This window comes from Arachis stenosperma, chromosome 9 (genome assembly GCF_014773155.1).
Source record: "Arachis stenosperma cultivar V10309 chromosome 9, arast.V10309.gnm1.PFL2, whole genome shotgun sequence".
Classification (NCBI taxonomy): domain Eukaryota; kingdom Viridiplantae; phylum Streptophyta; class Magnoliopsida; order Fabales; family Fabaceae; genus Arachis; species Arachis stenosperma.
In genome coordinates, this window is record NC_080385.1 from 99,143,873 (window position 1) to 99,154,579 (window position 10,707).

The 10,707-nt window shown below is 36.8% G+C and overlaps 1 non-coding gene across 1 annotated transcript; it reads left to right on the top strand.

Annotated features, from left to right (window-relative positions):
* Nucleotides 1–470: 470 nt before the first annotated feature.
* On the top strand, nt 471–574 carry LOC130953283 (small nucleolar RNA R71). The gene has a single exon (XR_009075454.1). It is a non-coding gene; the product is annotated as a small nucleolar RNA R71 (small nucleolar RNA).
* The last annotated feature ends 10,133 nt before the right edge of the window (nt 575–10,707 follow it).

Sequence of the window (10,707 nt, forward strand, 5' to 3'; positions counted from 1 at the left end):
GTTGAGGCTTTTGTTGATCCTTCCATGAGAAATTTGGATGATTTCTCCATGATGAGTTATAGGTGTTTCCATAAGGTTCACCCATGTAATTAACCTCTGCCATGGCAGGGTTCTCAGGATCATAAGCTTCTTCAGAAGCTGCCTCTCTAGTACTGTTGGATGCATGTTGCCATCCATTCAGATTTTGAGAGATCATGTTGACCTGTTGAGTCAACACTTTGTTCTGAGCCAATATGGCATTCAGAGCATCAATTTCAAGAACTCCTTTCTTCTGAGGTATCCCATTATTCACGGAATTCCTCTCAGAAGTGTACATGAATTGGTTGTTTGCAACCATGTCAATGAGTTCTTGAGCCTCTTCAGGCGTTTTCTTCAGGTGAATAGATCTACCTGCAGAATGGTCCAATGATATTTTCGAATATTCAGAGAGACCATAATAGAATATATCTAATATGGTCCATTCTGAAAAGATGTCAGATGGACATCTTTTGGTCAGCTGCTTGTATCTTTCCCAAGCTTCATAGAGGGATTCACCATCTTTTTGTTTGAAGGTTTGAACATCCACTCTCAACTTGCTCAGCTTTTGAGGAGGAAAGAATTTATCCAAGAAGGCTGTAACCAGCTTATCCCAGGAGTCCAGGCTATCCTTAGGTTGTGAATCCAACCATATTCTAGCTCTGTCTCTTACAGCATGAGTCTGTAGACTTTAGGATCAACTCCATTCGTCTTTACAGTCTCACAGATCTACAAGAACTCAATTAAAAACTGATAAGGATCTTCAGATGGAAGTCCATAAAACTTGCAGTTTTGTTGCATTAAAGCAACTAATTGAGGCTTAAGCTCAAAATTATTGGCTCCAATGGCAGGAATGGAGATGCTTCTTCCATCAAACTTGGACGTTGGCTTTGTGAAGTCACCAAGTATTCTCCTTGCATTATTATTATTTTCGGCTTCCATCTCCTTCTCTTGTTCGAAAATTTCTGAAAGGTTGTTTCTGGATTGTTGTAATTTAGTTTCTCTTAGTTTCCTTTTCAGAGTCCTTTCAGGTTCAGGATCAATTTCAATAAGAGTGCCTTTTTCCTTGTTCCTGCTCATATGAAAGAGAAGAAAACAAGAAAAGAAAGAGGAATCCTCTATGTCACAGTATAGAGATTCCTTTATGTTAGTAGAAAAAGAAGGGGGTAGAAGAATGAAGAAGAATGGATTCGGATTTTTGGATAAAGAGAGGTGAAGAGAAATGTTAGTAATTAAATAATTAAATAGAATAAGAAAAGAGAGGGAAAATTTTCGAAAATAATTTTGAAAAAGGGGTTAGTATTTTTGAAAATTAAAAGATAAGATAGAATTAAAATTAAAACATGAAACAATTAGTTAATTAAAAAGAATTTTTGAAAAAGAGGTGAGATATTTTCGAAAATTAGAGAGGGAAAAGTAGTTAGGTGGTTTTGAAAAAGATAAGAAACAAACAAAATGTTAGTTAGTTGATTGAAAAAGATTTTAAAATCAACTTTGAAAAAGATAAGAAGATAAGAAGTTAGAATAGATATTTTTAAAATCAAATTTTGAAAAAGATAAAATTTTGAAAAGGATAAGATAAAAAGATAAGATAAAAATTTTAAGAAAAAGATTTTTTAAAAAAAGATTTAATTTTTAAAATGACTTAACTAACAAGAAACTACAAGATAAGATTCTAGAACCTAAAGATTGAACCTTTCTTAACAAGAAAGTAACAAACTTCAAATTTTTGAATCAATCACATTAATTGTTAGCATATTTTCGAAAATATAATATAAAAGATAAGAAAAATATTTTGAAAAATATTTTTTAAAATTTTCGAAAATAAAAAAAAATGAAAAAGATAAGATTTTTGAAAAAGATTTTGAAAAGATAAGATTTTTAAAATTGAAAATTTGACTTGACTCATAAGAAACAACCAAAAAAAAAAATTTTGACTAAGTCAACTCAAATTTTCGAAAATTTGGAGAAGAATAAGGAAAAGATATTTTTTTGATTTTTGAATTTTTAATTATGAGAGAGAAAATCACAAACATGACCCAAAACATGAAAATTTTGGATCAAAACACAAGATGCATGCAAGAACACTATGAATGTCAAGATGAACACCAAGAACACTTTGAAGATCATGATGAATATCAAGAACATATTTTTGAAAAATTTTTGATGCAAAGAAAACATGCAAGACACCAAACTTAGAAATCTTTAATGCATGGACTCTAACAAACGAAAAATGCATATGAAAAAACAACAAACAACACAAAACAAGAAAACATCAAGATCAAACAAGAGGACTTATCAAGAACAACTTGAAGATCATGAAGAACACTATGAATGCATGGATTTTTCGAAAAAATGCAAGAAAAATTTTTAAAGCATGCAATTGACACCAAACTTAAAAATTGACTCAAGACTCAAACAAGAAACACAAAATATTTTTGGTTTTTATGATTTTATGATTTTTTAGTATTTTTATTATTTTTTTCGAAAATTATATTAAAAAAAACGAAAATAATAAAAAAATATTTTTGAAAGATTTTAGAAAACTTTTTGAAAAGAAAATTACCTAATCTGAGCAACAAGATGAACCGTCAGTTGTCCATACTCGAACAATCCCCGGCAACGGCGCCAAAAACTTGGTGGACGAAATTGTGATCAACAATATTAGCTCTTTGGTATGTGCACAAAAACATTAACTCAGCACTTTCTTTTCACAATTCCGTTCAACTAACCAGCAAGTGTACTGGGTCGTCCAAGTAATAAACCTTACGCGAGTAAGGGTCGATCCCACAGAGATTGTTGGTATGAAGCAAGCTATGGTCACCTTGTAAATCTCAGTTAGGCAGATTAAAATGTTTTATGGGTTTTCGAATAATTAATAATAAATAGAAAATAAAAAGGGATAGAAATACTTAAGTAAATCAATAGTGGAAATTTCAGATAGGCGTATGGAGATGCTGTGCTCCTCTTGAATCTCTACTTTCTCAGTGCTTTCATCCAATCCTTCTTACTCCTTTCCATGGCAAGCTGTATGTAGGGCATCACCGTTGTCAATGGCTATATCCCGTCCTCTCAGTGAAAATGGTCCTATGCTCTGTCACGGCACGGCTAATCATCTGTCGGTTCTCAATCAGGTTGGAATAGAATCCCTTGATTCTTTTGCGTTTGTCATCACGCCCAGTCTTCAGGAGTTTGAAGCTCGTCATAGTCATTCAATCCCAGAATCCTACTCGGAATACCATAGACAAGGTTTAGACCTTCTGGATCCTCATGAATTCCGCCATCTATCTAACTTATACCACGAAGATTCTGTTGGGGAATCTAAGATATATGCGCCCGGCCTAAGGTAGAACGGAAGTGGTTGTCAATCACGCGCGTTCATAGGTGAGAATGATGATGAGGGTCACGGATCATCACATTCATCAAAGTGTTGTGCAACGTATATCTTGGAATAAGAATAAAAGAGAATTGAATAGAAAGTAATAACAATTGTATTGAAACTTGAGGTACAGCAGAGCTCCACACCCTTAATCTATGGTGTGTAGAAACTCCACCGTTGAAAATACATAAGTGAAAGGTTCAGGCATGGCCGAATGGCCAGCCCCCATGATCTGAGAACTAATCGTCCCCCAGATGTTCTTTAGATCTAAAGTGATTAAAAGATGTCTAATACAATAGTTAAATGTCCTATATATACTAGACTAGCTACTAGGGTTTACATGAGTAAGTAATTGATGCATAAATCCACTTCCGGGGCCCACTTGGTGTATGCTTGGGCTGAGCTTGATCTATCCACGAGCTGAGGCTTTTCTTGGAGTTGAACTCCAAGTTATAACGTGTTTTGGGCGTTCAACTCCGGATCATGACGTTTTTCTGGCGTTTAACTCCAGACAGCAGCATGTACTTGGCGTTCAACACCATGTTACGTCACCAATTTCCGAATAAAGTATGAACTATTATATATTGCTGGAAAGCTCTGGATGTCTAATTTCCAACGCCGTTGAGAGCGCGCAATTTGGAGTTTTGTAGCTCCAGAAAATTTATTTCGAGTGCAGGGAGGTCAGATTTCAACAGCATCAGCAGTCCTTTTGTCAGCCTTTTTCAGAGTTTTTCTCAAGTCCCTCAATTTCAGCCAGAAATTACCTGAAATTACAGAAAAATACAAAAACTCATAGTAAAGTCTAGAAATGTGAATTTAACATAAAAACTAATGAAAACATCCCTAAAAGTAGCTTGAACTTACTAAAAACTACCTAAAAACAATGCCAAAAAGCGTATAAATTATCCGCTCATCAGCTACTCTTCTTGCAAAGAAAATGAGCCAAAATGGCTCCCCCAAGGTTCGAACTCAAGGTGTCACACTCAAAGGTGGAGCGCTACACAAAGCAAAAAGGGAAGCTCAGTTCACTCTCCCAACTGAGCGCTACTTCCCCCCCACACTCTTCACATTTCGGCACGCCAAGGAGCTTGTCACGCGCACAAATTGGCACACGAAGTGCAAGATGGAGAGCTCAGTTCACTTCTTCAATTGAGCGCAACAAAATTGGCACGGACAAGGGGCTGATGTGCACAAAATTGAAGGGCTGAGAGCAAGGGAGTGCTCGATTGTCTTAATCAACTGAGCCGTTCCCTGGGAGTGCACCATGACTCAAAATTTGAGCCCATAAATAAAATAAAATCCAATTCTTCACAAAATTTAAAAGCCCACTCCAAATTTTAAAAATAGGAAGTGTATAAATAGAAGTTTGTTTGAGTTAGAGAGGACCTTCTTGGACCCATTTTTTTACTTTTTCTTCACTTTTTACTTTTAGCTTTAATTTTGGGAATTGGGATAGAGAATTAAGTTCTCTTCCTCTAGGAATTTCTTCCTAGACTCTTCACTCTTTGCTTTGAATCTTGGATTGAGAATTGAAGGTGTTCTGTTTCAATCTTAATCTGAGACCTCTCTGTGTTTATTTTTCTGCATAATTCACTGAATGGTGATTTCGATATAAGTTTCTCTATTGTTTTCATCTTTATATCTTCTACAAGTTTTTCTAAATTGGATCAAGGAAGAAATTGAGATCTAGACTTGTTATCTAGTCTCTTTGATCCCCTGAGATCTTCAATCTCTCATTGAGAGTCTGAAATTGAGTTTGATTTACTTTCTATTTGCTTCTTCAAGCAATTTTTTTCTGTTTAAGATCTGCTGAAATTGAATTCATCTTTACTTCTCTGTTAATTGTTGTTTAATTTTTCTTGCTTAAATTCTGAAGATCCCAGCTCCCAAAACCCTTTATGATTCAAGCAATTTACATTTCTTGCACTCTAAGATTTAGCTATTTACGTTTCTTACAATCTAAGCTTCTGTCATTTATATTACTTGCACTTTAAGATTCAGCTTCTTTATTTCCTCTGCCCTTTAATTTATAGTCAATTACCCCTCTCCCTTTAAATTTCAAGCAATTTAGCTTCTGTTGAATACAAATCATTCAAATCAACACTTGTTTGCTTGACTAAATCAACCACTTAACCAAAATTGCTCAATCCTTCAATCCCTGTGGGATCGACCTCACTCACGTGAGTAATTACTACTTGATGCGACCCGGTACACTTGCCGGTGAGTTTTGTGTTGGATTATTCCACACATCAAATTTTTGGCGCCGTAGCCGGGGATTGAATTAGATTGACAATGATTAAGTAAGGTGGTGATCTAGATTAAGCACTTTTTCTTTATTTTTGACTAACACACTAACTGTTTGAATTTTTGCCTAAGCTAACCAAAACTTCATTCTAGCAATAGATTGAAGTGTTACTGGTTTTCTGGTTTTGTGTGTTCGTTTTTGTTTGTATGACAGAGGCAAGAAGATAGACCCCCACTTTCTGTGAGGCTAACGAAAGAACTCCCAGGAGAATAAGAAGAGATGCCAGAGGAAAGGGATTCATTGGTGAAGAAGTTTCTGAGGAAGAATACCAATAAATAGAAGGGAACACTTCCAATGCTAATCAAGAGGGAGTGGCCAACAACAATGGTCAACCACAGAGGAGAGTTTTAGCTTCTTATACATTTGCAAATCCTAGACATTGTGAGAGTAGCATCCTTACTCCAAATGTCAATGCAAATAACTTTGAATTGAAGCCACAACTCATCACCTTGGTCCAAAACAACTGCTTCTTTGGAGGAGGGCTACTTGAAGATCCAAACCAACACTTATCCACTTTTCTGAGGATTTGTGATACTGTCAAAACCAATGGTGTGCATGCTGACATTTACAAGCTGTTGCTATTTCCATTCTCCCTCAGAGACAAAGCTACTCAATGGTTGGAGACATTTCCAAGAGAGAGCATCAACACGTGGGAAGATCTAGTGAGCAAATTCCTAGCCAAGTTCTATCCTCCCCAAAGGATCATCAGACTCAAAACAGAGGTTCAAATATTCACTCAGACAGATGAAGAATCATTATATGAGGCATAGGAGAGATACAAGGCTTTGCTCAGGAAGTGTCCACTAGACATGTTCATTGAGTGGGATAAGCTTCAAAACTTCTATGAAGGACTCACTTTGAAGGCTCAAGAAGCACTCGACCACTTAGATGGAGGCTCTTTGCAACTTATGAAGACAGCAGAGGAGGCCCAAAATCTCATTGATATGGTGGCTAACAACCAATATTTCTTTGCTCATCAAAGGCAATGCCAACCATTACAAAGGAAAGGAGTACTAGAGTTGAAACGAGTGGACACAATCCTAGCTCAACACAAAGTGATGCAGTAGTAAATTCAACAACAATTTGAACAAATGGCTAAGAGGATTGATAGCTTACAAGTTGCATCAATGAATGTTGATGACAAGTCATCATATACCCATTTTTCAAGCTAATTTCACTTGCTTCACTAGTTTTCATGCACTTTCTTGCATTCTAAGTAAGTAATTTGGAATGAAAATGCATGACTTCTTTAAATCAAACAACCACCATTTAATTGATGCTAAATCATAAGGTTTGGGCTAAAATGAATTGATTTTTAATGATTTATAAACTTTGTGAATTTGGTGATACTTTGATTGGTTGTTTTAATTAATTGTAGGTGAAGAAAAGAAGAAAAGAAGAAAGCGTGGCCTAAGAAGTGTGGCCCAAGGAAGAAAAGAGTGTGGCAAAGAAAAGTGAGAAGCGTGGCACAAGAAAGGAGCACAAAGGAAAATTCCAAGAAGGCAATGTTTCAATGCTCTGCTCACTTTGTGAGCTGAGCATTATTTGAAGCAAAGAAATAAGGAAAGGAAAAACAATGCTCAGCTCACCAAGTGAGCATTGTCGAAAGCATTGAAGAAATAATCAAAGGAAATAAGTTGCCAATGCAAATTTTGGCTAAGTTAAAATCTGGGCGCTCACAGCATGACCATGCCTCCTTCCAAGGATTATAACTTGAGCTACATATGTCCGATTGATGTGCTTTTAGTTGCGTTGGAAAGCTGACATTCAGAGCTTTCCAACGATGTATGGCAACCTATATTTGGCATGAAATTGAGGCACGAGTGAAATGCATCTTTAAGAGCAAAAAACAAGCAAAAATAGACCAAAATGCTTCCACCAAGGCTCGAAGAGGGAAACACAAGGAAACCCAAGGAAATTGCACCAGCGTGCTTCTCTCAAGTTTCGAACCAAGGACCTCCCCTTGGAAGCCAATGCTCAGCTCACAAAGTGAGCATAGCGCTACTTCATGGGCATCACGTAAGCACAAGACACGGACCAAGGGAGGGCAGCGCGCAACAATTTGGCACGGTCCAGCATCACAAGGCGCGCACAAATCCACACAAGGCCTCAATGCTCAGCTCAACTTGTGAACTGAGCATCCTCCTGGGAGCAAATTTTCACATGGGCCAAAATTCAACTAAAATCCAATTTAATTCAATTCTTCTTCAAATTGAATCAAGGCCAACCAAACCCATTTCTCCTCAAATCCAAAGCAAGCAAAGCCCACATCATCACTCAAAGGCACAAGAACAAGCTAGAATTAGGATTTTCATTTAATTTGTTTTTCATTTCAATTTCACTTTGTAAAGCCTATATAAGGCATCATTTTCATCTTTGTAAGGGGGGAGCCCCATTAGAGAATATTGGAGGGTAGCTCCATTAGAAAGCTCTCTCTCTTTAGTTTTCATTTTCTGTTTTTGAATTTTGGATTGAGGGGAGAAGGAAATCTGTTTCTCTCTTAGTCTAAGATTTCTCTTGGTTCTTCTTCTGCAAACTTTCACGTGAATTGTGATTTGAATCAAAGTTCTCTTCATTGCTTTCATCTTTAATTTCCTACATCTTCTCTGTTGAATCAAGGAAGGATTGGAGATCTAGACTTGTTTTCTAGTCTCCTCCACCCCTGAGATCTTCAATACCCTTTTAAATTGCTGCAAACTAAGCATTGCTTTTCTGTTTTTAATCTTTCAAGCGTTTTTACTTTCAGTTGCATTGCTTCCAATTTACATTTCCTGCAAGTGCTCTAACTTCTTGTTCACTGCAATTTTACTTCTCTGCTTACATTGTTCCCAATTTATTCTTCCTGTACTTTTGTTCCTCTGAAATTTACATTTCAGTTGCTGTGAGTTTGATTTAAATTTTCCTGCACTTTAAGCTTCCTGTTACTTGTTCTCAAGATCTCCTTGATTGCTTGCTTCGTTGCTCTCTTTAATTTCCAGCACCCAACCCCCTTTACATTTGATGCAATTTACATTTCTTGCAATTTAAGTTTCGGCTATTTTACTTTCTTGCACTTTAAGTTTCTGCAATTTTACTTTCTGCACTTTAATTTTCCTTGCTATTTACAATCTGCTGCAACAATTCTCACTCACCAATGTTTGCTTGACTAAACTAATCACTCACTAAAGTTGCTTGATCCATCAATCCCTGTGGGATCGACCTCACTCTAAGTGAGTTTTACTACTTGATGCGACCCGGTACACTTGCCGGTGAGTTTTGTGTCGGATCGTTTTCCACACATCAAGTTTTTGGCGCCGTTGCCGGGGATTGATTTAGATCAACAATGATTAAGTGGGAGAGAAGTCTAGATCAAGCATTTTTTTGTTTTTATTCTCTGTTTTAAATTGATAGCAAGGTGTTTGAGCTATTGCCTCACTAAGAAATTCTTTCTCTGTGACATGAATTTCAAGTTTCATTGATGTTTACAAAATACAAATGGAGTTCAACTCATCTTATGGTCAAACAAAATTTTATGGGATATCATCCACCATCACCAATATCTAATGATGGTTGGGAATATCACCAAGAGAATACACATTCTGAGCACTCCAACTCATGGAGATTTGCTTCAGAGACACAAGATAAGCAAGAGAATCATATGGGATACTTCCCACCACCACAAAATGATTCAAGTCATTATTCTAATGGTGGCTGGGAGTATTACCAAGGAATGAAAGAGCATCCACCCTCACGTCCCAGTCTCTCATTTGAAAGTCCTTCATCACTTGATTATGCCTCAACACAAAGTTTCCTCTGAAATCCATACAAGTCATCCCATCAATCACACAACTCATCCCACACCCCTCAACACAACTTCACCACAATACATCCATGTCACCAAAATTTCTCTCAACCTTCATCTCTTGAACCAGCAGATGAGGATTACCTTCAAGCCATTGAAATACACAGAAAACTTGTGGAAAGATACACACAACCCCAATCCTGGAAAGAAATCATCCTTAAGAAGATGAATGGGCCCTTAGAGCAAACAAGGGGGAACTTAGAACCATCAAACAGTGAGGATGAAGAATAATCTGTGAGTGAAGAAGAGGAAGAAGAGGTTCCTATATCAATTAAAATTTCAATGGAGGATGAGGAGAAGGAGGCAATTGAACCTGAAGCTGCATATCCACAGAAGCCACTTGAGATAAAGGAACATGAAAACTCACAACCTCCACAAACCTCCCTAGACCAAAACGCCTCAACACTTGAATCCATGATTGAAAGGTATGAAGAGGAGATGAAGAAAGCTTGGGAAGATCAACAAACCTCCTCCATGAAAGAGCTATTAAAGCAAATGTTGAGTGTAAAAGAGGAAGTGGAAGAATAAGCTAGTGAGGAGGACAATCAAGAACATCCAAACTCAAGGGAAACGGAGAGGCACATGAAGGAAGAGCTCACTGAACCACCAATTCAAAAGGATTTTGATGAAGAAAATACTCTAAAAATCACACAGCAGCCATGTCTTGAAATCAAAGAAGTGAAGGCAACTAGCAAAAACACCAATTCTGTCCATAATCCAGCAAGCAAGCTCAATCAAGCTATTTACAAAAGGAAGCTTGCTGAGGAAAGGCCAAGGCAAGGGACAGTAGCTGAATCTTCTCCCCCTTTGAGGTCATTCCTCTTAACAAATTGGAAGAAGAGGAAGAAAGTGAAGAACAACATGTCAAGCTAATGACACTAAAAGAGCACTTGTTGGGAGGTAACCCAACCGTAGGTATAATTTCTCTTCTCTGCTTTGTTTTCTTTCTTAGCTTTGTTTAAATTCAATAAATTGGCATATGGTTACATTCTAAGTTTGGTGTTGCCTTGCAACAATTGTTTTCAATCTTTTTGGATGATTGCATCAAATCAAAAATGAAGGTTGATGAGCGGATAATTTGTACGCTTTTTGGCATTATTTTTAGTATGTTTTTAGTATCCTTTAGTTAGTTTTTATTATATTTTTATTAGTTTTTAGTTAAAATTC